The sequence below is a fragment of the Lissotriton helveticus genome, chromosome 3_1 (assembly GCF_964261635.1).
Source record: "Lissotriton helveticus chromosome 3_1, aLisHel1.1, whole genome shotgun sequence".
Classification (NCBI taxonomy): domain Eukaryota; kingdom Metazoa; phylum Chordata; class Amphibia; order Caudata; family Salamandridae; genus Lissotriton; species Lissotriton helveticus.
In genome coordinates this window covers 540,188,156-540,205,679 of record NC_136061.1, presented here as the reverse complement: position 1 = coordinate 540,205,679, position 17,524 = coordinate 540,188,156, and the positions used below count along the sequence as shown (strand labels likewise).

At 48.8% G+C, this 17,524-nt stretch overlaps 1 protein-coding gene across 2 annotated transcripts in view; it reads left to right on the top strand.

Moving 5' to 3' along the window:
- Positions 1–2,805: 2,805 nt before the first annotated feature.
- The window catches only part of HECW2 (HECT, C2 and WW domain containing E3 ubiquitin protein ligase 2), a 1,154,081-nt gene continuing 1,139,362 nt past the window's right edge, over positions 2,806–17,524 (top strand). For both annotated transcript variants that reach the window (XM_078680421.1, XM_078680420.1), the window contains exon 1: positions 2,806–2,993. The gene's annotated coding sequence lies outside the window, so the exon portion shown is untranslated. The remainder of the gene's footprint in view (positions 2,994–17,524) is intronic.

Sequence of the window (17,524 nt, the reverse complement as noted above, 5' to 3'; positions counted from 1 at the left end):
TTAAATAAAATAAAAATATTTTCCTATACTTAGCATCCCTTGTGCAATATTTTGTGATTTACTCATTGTATTGAATCATATAGGTCAGATTAGAGGTATTTGTACTCTATTGTTGGTCCACCTGTCATGATTTATGAGCATAGAAAACAAATAGATTTATCAGTGTCCCACTGCTATATACTTGGTGAGGAGCGTGAGTTCGTTAGCGAGTCAAAGAAATCTGAAGAATGCATCCTTTGCCGCTGAATGTAGCTGATAGTAATACAGGACAGCTAAGGGGAAGCTGCCACCTCTCTCCCTATAGTCTTGAAGGGACATATAGTCACCATTGGGGAGAAGGTCGCCTAACACTCTCACTCCCACAGTGGTCAGAAACTGCTCCGCAGTACGTTCCATTGTCGGGGGAGTAATGGATTAGGGACAACAAGTAACAATGGAGGCTAGGGAATTTAGCAATGAAAAAAACGTGCTATAGCCCACCAGGCCCTGCATGTCATGCACACATTGTTGATGTTGTCTGAGGAATGGGGGGGGGGCTATGGTAGCTAGCATGGAAGTGGGGCTCGCCAGAGTGCATTCGATACAGGGGTGCATGAGAGTTGGCACTGCTCCCATATGTTGCTGCCATCGCTAACTCACCTGGTCTCAATCATCGCTCATCTGCTCTCATGTTCCTTGATCTAACTCCTGTACTTGACACTGTGGATCATCCGACTCTACTATCCTTCCTCAACTCACTATAGATCTGTGGCTCGGCCAGCAAATGATTCTTCTTTTATGCTTCTGAGAGCACTTTGTTGTTTGTCTGGACATCAAACTATACACTTCGACCTCACTTTCAGTTGGTGTCCCACTGTGCTCAGTGGTTTCTTATTCTACTTCTCTCTGCTGACTTAACTTACTCAATCTATATCCCCCCAGCCCCTTGGCGTTCGCATTATCGATCAGAATCCTTGGTGTTCTGTTCAGTCCCTCAGTGCGTATGGAAACATTTCTCGCTATCACTGCTACCACAGCAAGACATACAATATTAAACATATGAAATGCCTGTTCATTTGTCCTTTCAGACAGCTAAAGTGTTGATGAATGCACTATACTTAGTAAATTGGACCACTGGAATAACCTACTAGTGGTAATGTCCCAACACCCTTCCCCCTCTTCCTCTTCAGAAAGGTATAAACTTTGCCATTAACGCGGTAATTAATCAATGCAAGCAAACTAGCACTTAAACTGATGTTCATCAAGCTGTCTGTCAGCCAAAAATCGGTCACTTTTCTATCTACTAACATGATTTTATAAAATCCTCCATGGTCTATCCCCTCACTACTTTTTAAACCCGTATGCGCCTTCTGCACAGCACACTCCCACCCATAAGCGATGATCTGCCAATCAAAATCTTCAAACTCTTCTGTGCAACTTCCACGTTCAGATTCTTCCTCTCTCTAGGACCAGCGCCCTAAAATCACTTCTATCAGCTATTCGAGGAAGCTCCTTGCTACAGGAGTTAAAAACAACCCTCAAGTGACATCTATAGCTGGTGGAAGGCGGTCATTGGACACTACCACATACAACCCCAAATAATAAATATATAGCTGTCTGTTGCTATGTATGGAAATGTATGAGCCTGTTTGTCCTCGCAGTTCAAGCTCCTACTCAACAGTGACCACGTAGCACAATAACAAGACCTAAATATCGAAGACAAAAACATCGAGGAAGTAAGTGCTCATAGTTAAGATGTATTCTTCTTAACTCCACGAACAGAGGGAATGCTTACCTATTTACCACAGTGGCCAACATAAAGGTATTGAGCTATCTGTATTCTTTGTACAAAACATAACGCATCCACAAAAAAAAACAAATTGCCACTGAGTATTTCACTTTTTTTCTGAAGCATGGCACGCTCCGTTGTTAGATTTTACCAGTGATTTTCTCTCGCCGAGACAAATGTCATTGTGTTGTGAGCAGTGATGTTTTCTAAGACAGCGGCAGCCCCATGTTGCATTATTCACAATCCCTTGGACAGATACTTTGTACAGCAAATTACAGTTGTGTTTATCAACCTTGGTGGCAATTGAGGGTCAGGTGTAGTTCTTGTTTCCGGAAGGCCCTGGGTTAATCATTCTTTACAGATCTGTAGATGGCGCCTGCAAGTCATCCATAATGAGGTGGGCAGCACAAAGGGAATCATGTTTGCAGGTATACAACTGAGGTACACGCAGGGGTAGTGACAACCTCAAGAGCTCATGAGTACTTTTTCCAGGGCCCCGCGTTTTTTGGCGGCAGCGCCGCCCTCCTTCTTAATTTATATCTCTTCATCCTGTATTTCTAAATTAAGAAAAACGCTCTTCGCCCAGAAATGAAAGAACAATATTCAGATCAATGTTTTGCAGTTTTATACAGCCCGATCTTGGCCCCTGGGCATTAGAGCGCTTTTCATCCACACCGGTAATATTACAAACGGTCAGATTTATTTATGTGTATTTAAGCCACATGCAGATAACATGACTTTCCCAGAATCACAAGATGTTCAGCCAACGCCAGGACTCGAACCTGGTTTACCAGTTCTAATCTCTGTCAGTACCACAACCTCTCCCAAATCCACCTTGCGTGGTCCCCAGTCGACCAGGTGTCCTTCTTTACTCGGCCTTGTTTATGTCGGGCAGGGCGTCAGGATCAATTTCCAGATGTGAAGAAAGAAGAGCCACGATTTAGTTGTCAAGATCCCTCCCCGTTTTTTCAGCGAAAGAGATTCCAAGTCTAGTCAGTATTATGGTTATTACTGGCCTGCTCCGCTATGCGGTCACTAGATGGCGCTGTGGCGAACAAGCTCGAAGTTGCTGTTCGAGGAAGTGAAGGCGACGTGGATGTGTGAGCGAGGATGAGAGAAGCGTTTGTTTCCCCTGTTACCACCCATCCACGGATGGGTGTAATGTCGTGATCCGCTGGAGAGGTCAGCAGGGGGACGTCTGCCGGCTCTTAGGGGCTGGATCAAGGTTTGTTCTCAATTAGCTGCAAATGACATGTTTGTGTTCGTCTTCTCGTTTCTTAATCCGCTGCTGCGATCACACTGTTCTAGCGTTTCACTGGTTGCGCTTCACTGTGTTGTGTCTGTCTCTGGTACCCCGAAATACTGCGTGCCTGAGCCGTGGGTCTATGGTTGTCTCCTGAAGCCCCCCGGAATGCAGATTGTCAGGCTGTGACGGAGATGGCGTCAGGGTGCGAGCAGCAGTGGTCCAGTGCTGTGTGATTGCTTTTGTTTTTGACAGTCACCAAACCCTCTGGGCTTTTCTTCGTGTCTGCTTTGTTTCAGTTCCACGTACCTGCCGCTGGCCTGGGCATCCCTTCTGGGATAACTCCGGATTCCCCAGAAAGGGCCAGTCAACAGCACATGATTGACAGGAGCAGGCAAGCGATTCTCTGGGCAGGATAAGGGCAGGCTGGACGGGTGGATGGGAGAAATGGATGAATCGATAAATGAAACAATTGGAGGGACGGATGGATTAGCAGGCAGATTCCAATCATTGAACTGGGTCCCTGTGGTGAACAATGGAGCTGTCACGTTCAGGATGTATGTTGCTTTGGAATTGGAGGGTAGAGAGGTTATGGTAGCTGAAGCCTGGCTCTGACCAGGGGCGGCTGGTGACATTTGAAAGTGGTGGGGCGTAAACTAATTTGCATATTGCACCGCAGCGAGCGAACCCGAACCACCTTGCATCCATCCATACATCATTCATGCATCCACCCATCCATCCACCCACCCACCCATCCATCCACCAATACTGCATCCATCCTGCATCTATCATTCATTCATGCATCCACCCATCCATCCAGCATCCATCATTCATTCATGCATTCACCCATCCATCCATCCTGCATCCATCATTCATTCATGCATCCACCCATCCATCCATCCACCGATCCATCCATCATTCATTCATGCATCCATCCATCCACCCATCCATCCACCCATCCACCCATCATCCATCATCCATCCATGTGTCCACCCATCCATCCACCCATCTTGCATCCATCATTCATTCATGCACCCATCCATCCATCCATATAACCATCCATCCTGCATCCATCATTCATTCATCCACCCATCCATCCATCCATCCATCCACCCATCCACCCATCCAGCATCCATCCATCATTCATTCATGCATCCATCCATCCACCCACCCATCCATCCACTCATCCATCATCCATTCCTGCATCCATTCATGCATCCACCCATCCATCCATCCATCCATCCATCCTGCATCCATCATTCATTCATGCACCCATCCATCCACCCTGCATCCATCATTCATTCATCCACCCATCCTGCATCCATCATTCATTCATGCATCCACCCATCCATTCATCCACCCATCATTCATCCTGCATCCATTCGTGTGTCCACCCATCCATCCACCCATCCTGCATCCATCATTCATTCATGCACCCATCCATCCATCCATCCATCCATCCACCCATCCTGCATCCATCATTCATTCATGCACCCATCCATCCATCCACTCATCCATCCTGCATCCATCATTCATTCATCCACCCATCCATCCACCCATCCAGCATCCATCATTCATCCATTCATGCATCCATCCACCCATCCATCCACCCATCCATCCACCCATCCATCATCCATCCTGCATCCATTCCTGCATCCACCCATTCATCCATCCATCATTCATTCATGCACCCATCCATCCACCCTGCATCCATCCTGCATCCATCCATCATTCATTCATCCACCCATCCTGCATCCATCCTGCATCCATAATTCATTCATGCATCCACCCATCCATTCATCCACCCATCATTCATCCATCATCCATCCACCCATCCTGCATCCATCATTCATTCATGCACCCATCCATCCACCCTGCATCCATCCTGCATCCATCAATCATTCATCTACCCATCCACCCATCCTGCATCCATCCTGCATCCATCATTCATTCATGCATCCACCCATCCATTCATCCACCCATCATTCATCCTGCATCCATTCATGCATCCACCCATCCTGCATCCATCATTCATGTATTTTTATGACCATATAACTTGCACACAGCTTGTCAGCGTTTAATACCAGTCTCGAACCTTGTACTCCAGCACCAATGATACATGATTAATATTAATTGTTTTTAAAAACATGTATTTATTCGACACCAATTTCACACCTTAGTGGGAACATCATTTTTATTTGTTTTTTAAAATATCTATTTATTTAACACCAAAGTAAGTCATGTATACATTTATATGGTTCGATAAGAGGCTCGAACCTGGTTTCCCAGCACCAAAGTCGGCCGTGCTATCCGTCAGTGGTTATGTAACCGGGCTATGTAGTGACCAGCCAATCCTGTGCCAGGATTGGCTGGGGGGGCACCATGACTCCTCGCCCAGTCGCCCTGTGTAACCCCGGGGGCTGCGGCCCGCCCCCTGGTCCTCTCTCTAAGGGGGAATTCACAAGAAAACGATCTGCGCATGCGCGGGCATGTTTGTGCCCAAAAATACACTTGCGCAGCTGCAGCAGCCCGATCCTTCCCCCCCCCCCCTTGCGCACTCCGGGAAGGTCGGGTGTCTCCCGGTTTCCCGGCCGGCAGATAGCGCGATTTTTTTAAATAATTGTGTTTGGCTTCTAGTGACGACGTGGTGGGTCCATGGGGCTTAGTGGGGCTTCGCCCCTACGCCCCAATGGACGCACCGCGCCTGGCTCTGACGTCACTTGAGAGGACCACGTCACTAACCACCACACACGTGTTCACAGTATGACTTGAAAGTTGGTAGAATGCTTGGAGTCAACTCGTGGTTTTGTTACTGAACATGCATTAGGGCGCCCCCTTCCCCTGATGGCAGTGACGTCGTCATTATTTTCACAGATGGTGCATTCAGGCCTCCTTACCGTAAACACTGGTGAGGGGAAGGGGTGGTAGTGCCTAACATCAGCTACAGGACACGCCCCGTTTCACTTTTAAGCAACAATTCATATTGAGGTCCCTGTTGCCAAGTTGCTGCAATGGCAGCTGATGCATCTGAGGCAGAGTGGGATGCAGTGACCTGCCCAGGATCACACATCTTGTGAAGAAAGGAAACCTGATTTTAGAGATAAATATCCACCCCTCGCTCTACTTTGATGTAACTACATTCAAAACTCATAATGAGAAAACCCATCATACATTTTCCAGTTATTTCCGTGTCTTCATGAGGCCAGCTTGTGAAACTGCGGCCACATCTGAGAAAGATGAGACACAAAAAGCATACGGAAATACAAAACAGTACAGAAATTCCATAGTAGTGGCATCAGTACCCTTGTCCCACAACCCTCACCGCCCAAATGATACACAGACAAGTATGTTGGGAATAAAAAGTTGCAGGTTTATTTGTGGTACAAATAACAGAGCGGGTTAACTGACAGGCGACCCCCCACCCCGCAACCCCTCGTTGCAGGGCGCCTGAAGTGGAGCCAATGAAGCAGACACTAGTGGCCCTGGCCATGTGTCGAACCTGGGAGGCAAGCCTCCCCCCGATGGACCTATCGTCCACCTGCCCCACCCCCTCTGGACCAGGGAGAGTTAACTCACACCTTGCCCAGTCAGGAGGGGCGTTATTAGCAAACCCCCGGTTGCTCAGGCTTACAACCGCCCTAAGGACTAACGGGGTGCCGTAGAACCAAGTCCCCAAGAAGGGCCCCTCGGCTTATGTATGACTCATTCTTGTGCCTCTCGCACTGTGGCTTCAGGTCCTGTTCCTGCGCCTGTCCTGCATGGGGGTCGTCTTGTAACTCCTCCTGCAACCTGAAAAACAACAACATCATTAGTAGTCCCCCCTCCTCACTTCCCCCCTTTCAGCGGGTGAGTGGTAGGGAGGGGAGTGAAATTGCGGGCCTCGCGTCCGCGTCGTGGGGGGGGGAAGTGAGGGGGCAGGGGGGCTAGGGCCTGTGTCTGGGGCTGGCGAGGCCAGCCTGGGACGACCGTCGGTGAAGAGGGGCAGAGCAAAGAGGGCACCCGGGCGGAATTGCTCCCCTTATCAGTCCTGAAAAAGGGGGGGGGTGGCCTACCCTTGTCCCACCCTGCCCCCTGTCCCTCCCCCTGGCGGGCCCGCGGTTACCTGCGCCCTACTACGGGGTTTGCCCTCCTATGGGGTCCCCTGCAGGGACCGCGGGCCTCCCGCATAGTAGTGGCATCGGTACCCTTGTCCCACAACCCTCACCGCCCAAATGATACACAGACAAGTATGTTGGGAATAAAAAGTTGCAGGTTTATTTGTGGTACAAATAACAGAGCGGGTTAACTGACAGGCGACCCCCCCACCCCGCAACCCCTCGTTGCAGGGCGCCTGAAGTGGAGCCAATGAAGCAGACACTAGTGGCCCTGGCCATGTGTCGAACCTGGGAGGCAAGCCTCCCCCCGATGGACCTATCGTCCACCTGCCCCACCCCCTCTGGACCAGGGAGAGTTAACTCACACCTTGCCCAGTCAGCAGGGGCGTTATTAGCAAACCCCCGGTTGCTCAGGCTTACAACCGCCCTAAGGACTAACGGGGTGCCGTAGAACCAAGTCCCCAAGAAGGGCCCCTCGGCTTATGTATGACTCATTCTTGTGCCTCTCGCACTGTGGCTTCAGGTCCTGTTCCTGCGCCTGTCCTGCATGGGGGTAGCCTAGTACTTTTCCACAGCCCTGGGCGTGGCACCCGCTGCGCCCAGAGCCCCCACCACCTAGCCTTTTAGTCAGCTTTTTATCTGCATCCGGCTGTTTCTAGCGCTTCCCCTAAGTCCAGTAGGAAAATTGCCATCCCCACTTTGGACAAGTGCACCCCATCGGATTCCCAGCATCCAATAGATTTGGCATGCAGCAGGCCATGCCTGATGAAACCTATGCCTCTCTGTTCGCTGAATTTGCGCATCGCTGCGTTGACGCGCCTGCGGGTGACTTCTAATGCCTCCTGTGATATTGCGCCGTGCCAATGCGGTCTTGGGGAGATTTCTGACCAGTATATGTTGCACTGCCCCCATTCGCTGCTCAGGATGCTTAAATCTTACCGCATTGTATCTAACAAACGCCTTTTGCCTAATGACACCAGGTCGTTCCCCCCCAGGTGCACCACCAGGATGCTTGGCTTCTGCCTTTAGTCCGCTTCCTATCTACCTCCGGCTGTTTCTAGCGCCTCCCCCAGGTCTAATAGGAAAATCGCCATGCCCACTTTGGACAGGTGTACCCCGTCTGATTCTAGTCTGGCAAGTCACTGCACTAGGACCCACGGGTAGCTACGGGCATTATGAATCCCAATGAAACTCAACTTCAAATATGAATAGGGCTGAAATAAAAGCAAGGGATGGGGGGGGGGGGGACGCCCCACATGCCAAGTTATAACTAGCCTTTTGTTATGCTTCCTAACCCAAAGCCCTTAAGGGATGACCCGACGGCCTACTGAAATGCTGACGCCCCATATCAGGAAACAACTCTCCAAGTTGCATGGGGCCCTTCTGATCATCTCACATCTGCTAAGGATAACCATCTGTGAAAAGAGCCCTAATGAAATTAGATATCAAAGTCATCCTCTAGTTCCCCTTGGTTGCATGTTTTCTTTGAAAGGAGGCTCAACCGCCTACATCAATGGCGAGCTCCAAGATCAATGCAAACCGTTTTATTTCCTTAAACTGGCCAGCGGCTGTGGACACCCTAGGCCTATGTATGGTATGGACCATACTCCGAGGACCGGGAGCATTGACTACTATATTCAGGGCTTGCTTATAAGGCACTTGTCTGTTGGGCTTCCAACATCCTATAGCTTTTAACTTGTTTAATGGTTACCTGAGCTTTCAGAAAGAGCTAATGTAAATTGTCGGTAAGTTCACCAATTAGCCTGCAGGCAAACTATTGTGTGGGGAGCGTAGCTATGAAACCCATGAATGACTTGAGCTGGAGGTAATTCAACACAACCTAATATACAGCACTGCATTGCCAAAATAGTACTTTTCTTATTGTACGGGAGCTGTCTGGGGATGCTGGAGTGGCTCAATGTGGACTGGTGGATATAATTTCTATCGTATTCATGGAAGTCTGTTTGGTGGAGCCAATGTGCTGCCTTGAGGTCCTTGCTCTGTAGTTCCTAGCCACACATGTGCGTTGCGTTACTTTTACTAGTTTATTTGCTCTGGTGTGGTGTGACTATTCTGCTTCTGACTTGTTTCGCCATGATCAATTAGTTAAGGTGTGACAGTACCTTTCCTGCCTCCAAAATTCTGGATAAAATCTGATAATAACTCTATTTATACGGTCAGTAAGCTAATTGATAGGTCCTTTCTGGGCGACATTAGTGAAGAAACTAAATCTGTTCTTGCTATTGTGTTGCTTTAGCTTTCACGGAGGTTTACCCCCCAAATTCATGTAGATGTCTTCTGGTCTGTATTATTTGCAATCAGGGCACCATAGGTGTGCCTGTAAAATCTATCATGCCTGCTGGGAAGATGGTAGGCTGATAGACTGCATTGCTCTTTGTTAACAGAAGCCATACCAGGACACAATGAACCAAAGATACATATCCTATCTTTTCGTTTCCAGACATCATTGTTGAAATTGCCTTAATTTCTTCTAGGATCCAGCAGCTCAACACAGCAGCTCCCTGCACCTCAGCAGGGCTGTGTTGGAGCAAATCTTGGGTCTGCCTACTTGTGAGGCAGTCATTCATACATTTTTAAAATGGAGCTATACTACCAGTTTAATGTCAGGTTAACCTGCGGCCTCAGCAGCCCACACCTTAAGCGGAAATGCCCATTTCCAAGGCCCTGTCATTTGAGGTGACGATTTCAAGTGCTGATTACTCGGTAGAAACTACCTACTAATGTTGATACTTTCCGATGGCCCTCTACTCTCGCTCCAAAGGGGCTTGCCCATGCACTCCTCACCCTGTTGTGAACACAAAACTAGCCTTATTGCCGCGTCTTCCCCACGTCTGCTTCTGTCGTCTGACCTAGCCCTAACAGGAAGCAGGAAGCACCAGGCTCCCCCTAACCAACCCGCAATGCTACAGTCCACCGTTTTGCTTGGGCTGAGCACCGTGTTTCGGTGCTCGGACACGCAGTGGGAGCTTACCTCCCTGGTCCTATTACTGTACTTAGAGCTGCCGTGTCATTTGCACGTGCACATTGCCTTTTGTTTTCTTTCTAATGAATTAAGTAATTGACACACTTCAGAACTTTCTTTCCTGCGGCACGTTAGTTTGTCTCGATTGCAGTCAGTAAGATAGATCACATAATAAGCGTCTTCTGCTACCATGTATGCTGGATTGCAGTCACAATTTGAAACCCCTCTAGCACCCGCGTGTACCTTTATCCTTGCGAGGCTGATAGCCAGAGTTCCATTGAGCTGTCCATTAGTGATATCTGTTAGTTGTAGTGCTGTGCAGTGGTACAATGTGACACCGGGTGTGCTTTATAACAGTCTATTTTAGAATAGTAATCATTTCTTTTATGCTGTGTTTAATACTACACTTGCTTTGGCTAAGTTATATAAAATGGTGCTTCCACTATCAGTTGTAAGTTATGATGCTTTATATTGGTCATCAATGGATGGCATAGTACATAAGTATTCCGACCATGCAGTATTCCACGTAAGAATCAATATATTGTGAACTCTGTTGGAGCTATGCTCAACTCATTCAATGCCCCCTGAGCCAGCCCCCACACCCATCTACAGTCCACACATTACTTGTGTCAACAAAGCACGTGACGTTGCACTAGGGTTCAGATTAAGTGCATCCGCATCACTGCAGTTTGGGAGATAAATTGGACACATTTTCAGTTTATGGAAATGTGAGGTGGCAATGGCAATTGTGACGTGCCAATATTACTTTAAATAGCAACTGTGCATTGAAACACATAAGGCACCCCGGACTAACCGGTTCCTTTCCAGCCTGTTTTAATTTATGATATTTGAAGATTGGAATAAATATGTGGTCATTAGATTACCGCATTTTATCTGTTTACCATAGCCCTCTTGGTGACGACCTTGTGTCGAAACACGGATATATGATCTGCCTGGGCGGTTCTGTACCACTGTTTTTTGGGCGAGTGCCCTTCCTAAAGTACGTACATCTAACTCGGGGGTTCTCTGAATTGATGCCTGTGATTCAAGCAGTAGGCCTCGTGCACAGGGAGAATCAAACACCGCTCAGTGTTTCCGCTGTTGTGAGCAAGACACGCAATAAGTCAGAGAAATTCCGATACAAATGGACGCACCTCAGAAAGGCCATTGCAACAGTTGTACGGCTGTATCGTGTGCTCATGTAGACGCTCCATACTATTGGGTCATGTTCGCGCTATATAAATCTGCAGAATTATAATAGTAAAGAAAGTGTTATTTTAAATGTATATAGATGCATGATATGGTTACCTGAAGGAAGTGTTCAGTCTTGGACTTTTCTATAGTAAAATTGGGTCAACTAACGTAAATCAAGCTACCCACACCTGTTGGGCTCATAGCGTACCTTTTGAAAGTTGTCTGCTAAATCTCCCCCTTGCATGATAGAACTCTCACTTCTGATAACTCCTCCTAAATGCAGGGATCTAATCTGATGTACTGGTGAAGCGCTTAAGCGTGTTAAAGCAATATACTTTTATGTGACTTTGAAGACACTTTATCACCTTAGAATATGAACTTATGTTGCATGGTTTGCATGCCAAATATTCAAGACTTAGCACGTGCTTGGGCTAGTAGCCAGTGATGATCCTCGGCTCGCCCCTGCCTAGCTAATGGTATTCAGCAACCTATACTCCCTGTTCACCAGCCCCCATTTCCGGTTCAGACAAGAGGGTAAATCTTTGTCTAAGACACCCCGAGAGGTGTGACATGGTTTCGCTGCCTGTGTCTCTACATCCGATATATCAAATTACAGGTAGCAGTAGCGGAAAATTTTGAGGGCCAGAAGATACCCGCGCCTGTGGGGTTATTTTGATGTATGTGGCAATGCACGGGAAATAAAACGTAACTGGCGCTTCGGGCCAATACATAGGCCCATACAGCCAATGTGCCGAGCACCACACTGACTAGTTAAGCGGATAATTGCCATGTTGCCCTGTCAGGCAGTCTGACCATGGCACTAGTCATACACCTTATGAATGACATGCGCTGTACATTTTTCTCCTTTTCCGACGGGCTATTATGTCTTATGTCCTGTGACTTTAGGTCTTTCGCCGTGCAATCTCTGCCGCAAGATTAGAGCGCACAAGGTAATACATTATGTGCCAGACGCACATGTCTTAATTTCCTTCTTTCAAAAGGGTACGCTGCAAGCAGCGTTTTTGGCACCCTTCTTCCCACCTAACATAAAACCTATTGCAGCGGGACACTACTGCCAAAACCGATTGCGCAATCATACAGCATATTACACCTGCACGCCTTTGGTCTGGTCATGCATAAAATAAATTCTCATTTACTCAGCTGTGCTAGTGCAATTAGGAACATGACCTTCTGAATCTGGCCCTTTCACTATTTGCGGCCCCTTTGTGAGGCAGTTTTTTAATAGACGAGTCCGCAGGGGCGTAGGTAACAATAGTGCAGCAGGGGCCCCAATGCCGATGGGCCCTTGCCCAAAGCATACCACGTGCACAGTATTGTGCAAAATGCCCCCGCACTGTTTGCCTATGTTTAACTCTATGCCAATGCCCTCTTCTCGAAGTCACTTGCCACGCAGGACGTAATTGTCGTGTTCCATATCCAGTGACACTGACCCTAATGAAACTGACACCATGCCTGATATCGATCTTCTTAGTGAGGAAAGCGGATTTGCTTACTTTGTCCGAATGTCTAAAAACCCTCATCGCCATTTGAATGGCCATGAGCAACAAGCCTTTGTCTTGCGAGTCGTGAGCCCGCCTAGCAGAAACCCATGCCAGGCGATGACGCAATGCCACCGAGAGACGGCATCCCCCCTTGTTATCTTACCATTGGTGATTTAGGAACAAACACACGGCGGGTGTGTGGCGCATCGTGTGGCAACTCCAAGGCATCTCTTTATATGCTATCTTGCCTCTAATAAAAGCATTATATTTTGTTTCAAACGTTGGCATTGGCTCACGCGCATTCCTAGTGGGGTCCCCCTATTATGCCCTGGGGCGCACGCTGCAAGCTGAAATGAATGGCCTTGACTCGCTACCCCCGCTGCCCTAGGTGCAACGACGAATCACTAAATGCTGCAAGCTGAAATGAATGGCCTTGACTCGCTACCCCCGCTGCCCTAGGTGCAACGACGAATCACTAAATGCCTCTGATGCAGGGTGTGACAATTCAGGCAAACACGCCAGAAGGACGAATGGGACCGAGGCGGGCTTTCTGCCAGGCGAGAGCGGCTATAATGCTCGGGCAGCGTCTTGGTTATAACTGCTTTTTAATTATGACCAACCCGGGACTCGAACCCTGCTCGTCCGTTCACATGATGTAGCATTAACATGATACGCTAAGCTGCGGCCGGCGAGTTACGGCGCTGCCACGAAGGGAAGTTGAATTAAGTTATAGCAAATGCATGCCTCCAGCGGGACGCCCGACCGCAATGTGGCCAACGCGCGGACCTCTCAATGCCTGTGCAGCTGTGACCTAAAGCGGCCCCCCCTCAACCCGTGTGGCATTATTCACGTTATGGCTAATGCAAGCCTCCAACGGGCCGCCCCACCGAGTGGTGGCCAACTCGCGGCCCTCTCAATGCCTGTGCAGCTGTGACCTAAAGCGGTCCCCCGCAACCCTTGCGGCATTATTCAATTTATGGCAAATGCAAGCCTGCAATGGGCCGCCCGACCGCGTGGTTCCAACGCGCGGCCCTCTCAATGCCTGTGCAGCTGTGACCTAAAGCGCCCCCCGCAAGCCTTGTGGCATTATTCAATTTATGGCAAATGCAAGCCTGCAACGGGCCGCCCGACCGCGTGGTTGCCAATGCGCGGCCCTCTCAATGCCTGTGCAGCTGTGACCTAAAGCAGCCCCCTGCAGTATTAATGCAGCTGGAGAAAGCTGACAGAGGGTCAGAAGCGTCTGCCCTACAGCCCCGTAGATTTAATTACTATTTTAAATTGCTCTATTTTCACTGAATTTACACTGAATTGCACTGATTGCTTTAAATGCGCTTTACCTCAGAGCTGCATCACTAATCTAATCAAAGTTAAGGATGCGCACTGTGCCGCCCACTGAAAGCTTTCACAGCGCTTCCCCACAGACCCACAACAGGCCACTCGGGGCTCGGCCTCATCCTACTTGCGCGGTGCCCCCGGCTAGAGGCCCTACCTAGCCCACCCTCTGCATTGAGGTTTGGAGCTTCTCTAATGCCGCCCCCTGCCCGATCCCAATATCACAGAGCCCTGTGCAACTTGGGATTTGCCCAAGGACGGGCCCGGGGGGAGGTGAGGAGTGTCACCGCTTACCTCGATCCCGACGGTCGACGGTGCTCGATGAGGGAGATGCAAAGGGATCTGACCCTGAAATTGCGGGCCTCGCGTCCGCGTCGTGGGGGAGGGAAGTGAGGGGGCAGGGGGGCTAGGGCCTGTGTCTGGGGCTGGCGAGGCCAGCCTGGGACGACCGTCGGTGAAGGGGGGCAGAGCAAAGAGGGCGCCCGGGCGGAAGTGCTCCCCTTATCAGTCCTGAAAAAGGGGGGGGGTGGCCTACCCTTGTCCCACCCCGCCCCCTGTCCCTCCCCCTGGCGGGCCCGCGGTTACCTGCGCCCTACTACGGGGTTTGCCTTCCTATGGGGTCCCCTGCAGGGACCGCGGGCCTCCCGCAGGAGTTCGGACAGGCACTGCACACGGAAAGCACAGTGAACGTGACATCAGGAAGAGGGCAATGTAGAGCGAAGCCCATGCACCTCAGTGTACTGGCTGAGCACGTGACCCATTATCTACTCAAATGCATTTCCACATTTAAATTATTTCATTAACCTCTTTACTGCAATCCTTTTTTGTCCGTCAAAACGTACATGTGATTATGTTTGACACCATCCCGTTCTTGCACAAGTACTACCACCTTTAGTTACATGGCTTAAGAGTTAGTGGTTGTCTTTTCTTCTTGTGTCATCTTTATGCAGCATGTCAGAGAGAAGTTTGGTAATTGGCTGACATTGTCCTGTGGAGGTGACATCAAAATATCTTCCTAAAAATCACTTTTATAGAAAAACAAAACAGACTCTTGGGTGGAATATAAGCCGCCTAGTAGGGTATAAAGGCTACCTCAGTGTTACCCACCCTGCCCCTCCCCTTGCCCACGTCACCGCCCTACAGAAACACCTACTGCCGACGGCTACTGGTGTTGAATGAATGAATGAATGAATTACGCACTTGTATAGCGCATGGCTACCCAAAGGCATCCCAGCGCTTCTAACTCATTCAGACTCCAAGATTCAAACAAACAGAAAGGTCTTTAACAATTTTCTGAATCTTAGGTGATTTGTCTCCATTCTAATTGCTTCAGGAAGGGTATTCCAAAGATTTGTGGCTTGTAAGGAAAAACGTCTCCCTCCGGTACGCACTCTCCTTGTCTTGGGGACCGCTAGCAGATTTTTGTTGGCGGATCTCAGGGTCCGCTTGGGAGCATATGGGCAGAACATGGATTGGATAAGCGCAGGTCCGGTTTTATTAACTGCCTTATGTACCATAGTCAGGGCTTTAAATTCCACTCTCTGTTTCACTGGTAACCAGTGAAGCTGGCGCAGACCAGGCTTAGCGGATGACCTACGCGGGACATTCAGCAACATTCGTGCTGCACATTTCTGTACTGTCTGTAAAATTCTGATTGTCCCTAGTGGGGCACCGAGATATAGTGCATTAGAGTAATCCAATCGTGTCAGGATCAGCGCTTGCACCAAGATCTTCCTAGCTTCGAAAGGCAGAAGCCTAACAATTTTCCTCAGTAGCCTAATATAAGCAAAGCAAGTTCCTGCAACCCTCCGGGCCTGTGCCGCAAAATTAAGGGCAGGGTCTAGCCAGACCCCCAAGCTCTTAATTTTTTCCTTTGGTAGAGGGGGCTGGCCAAGCCTAGAAGGCCACCAACTTTCTACAGTGGCGGGCGGGTTGTGTCCCAGCATCATCACCTCCGTTTTTGCGCCATTTAACTTTAGGAAGGATTTATCCATCCAGTCATAGATCTTATCAAGACAGGAGGTAAGATTTACAAACGGGGCGGCTTGGGTGGTCAGGGAGATGATGAGCTGGGTATCGTCTGCATATGTCACCAGTTGTACCCCCCAGGGTAGCACCACCTCAGCCAATGGCCTCATGTATATATTAAATAAGGTAGGGCTGAGGGAGGAGCCCTGGGGGACACCACATTGTAGACGCATTTGGGGGGAGGATACATTATCCTCGACCACAGCAAACGATCTATCGGACAGGAAAGAGCACAGCCAATTGAGCGCCTGGCCCGTGACACCTACTTCTCTTAACCTCTGAATCAGAATGGAATGATTCACGGTGTCAAAGGCCGCGCTCAGATCTAAAAGTAGTATGGCCGCGCGGCTTCCACTGTCCATGATCTTCCTAGTTTCCTCCACCACTGTAACCAAGGCTATTTCTGTACCTAGATTGCTTCTAAAGCCTGTCTGTGTGGGGTGCAGAGAGTTATTGTCCTCCAAAAAGGAGGGGAGCACGGAATTTACATGCTTCTCAGCAAGCTTGCTAACAGTTGGTAAGAGGGATATTGGGCGGTAGTTTGCCCAGTCATCCGGATTAAGGTTAGGTATTTTTAGCAAGGCCCTCACTCTTGCCTGTTTCCAGGAAGGGGGCATTACGCCTGCTATAAGGGAGGAGTTAATCACCTCCTTGATCACTGGGGTCACAGTGTCCGACACCAGGTTCAATATAGTTGGAGGTGCGGGGTCTAGAGGGGAGCCTGATTTAAGATTCTTTAGAAGCATTTTGGTAGTTGAGCAGTCCAACAGATCAAAATGCTCGAGTTCATTTACACCTACATAAGAGGGGATGGTGGATTCAGTGGGAGGATGTTGAAAAGAAGAAAATATATTGACCACCTTTGTAGAAAAGAAGTTAGCAAGTTCATTGCAGCGTGTAATTGCTTGGCCGGGGTCAGCTGTGGGAACAGGGGGAGCAACAAGAGAATTAAAAATTTTAAAAATTTCTCTGGGCGCATTAGCTGCAGCACTGATTTTTGTCTGGAAGTAATTAGATTGTGTATTTTGTATTTCCTGTTTGTACTTCCTTAGAGCTAATCTATAGTTCTCTTTGCTGGTTGCTGTATAATCTTTCCTCCAGCTTCTTTCTTGTTGTTTACACAGCAATTTAAGAGCTTTCAGCTCGGGGGTGTACCAAGGTTTTTTATTTCCACCACTTCTGTGGGATAAATTGCTTTTGGGAAGGGTGAGGTCCAAAGATGCATCCAACCATTGTTTAAACCATGCATCGGCCTCCAGTGGATCATTCGTTATAGCAGGTGATGTTTCTTTCAAACTCTTGTTCCAACTCTCTATTGGGAGTTTGGACCAGACTCGCGTTGTCCGTTTGGAAACACTAGCCGGTTCCTGCTGTTTCTCC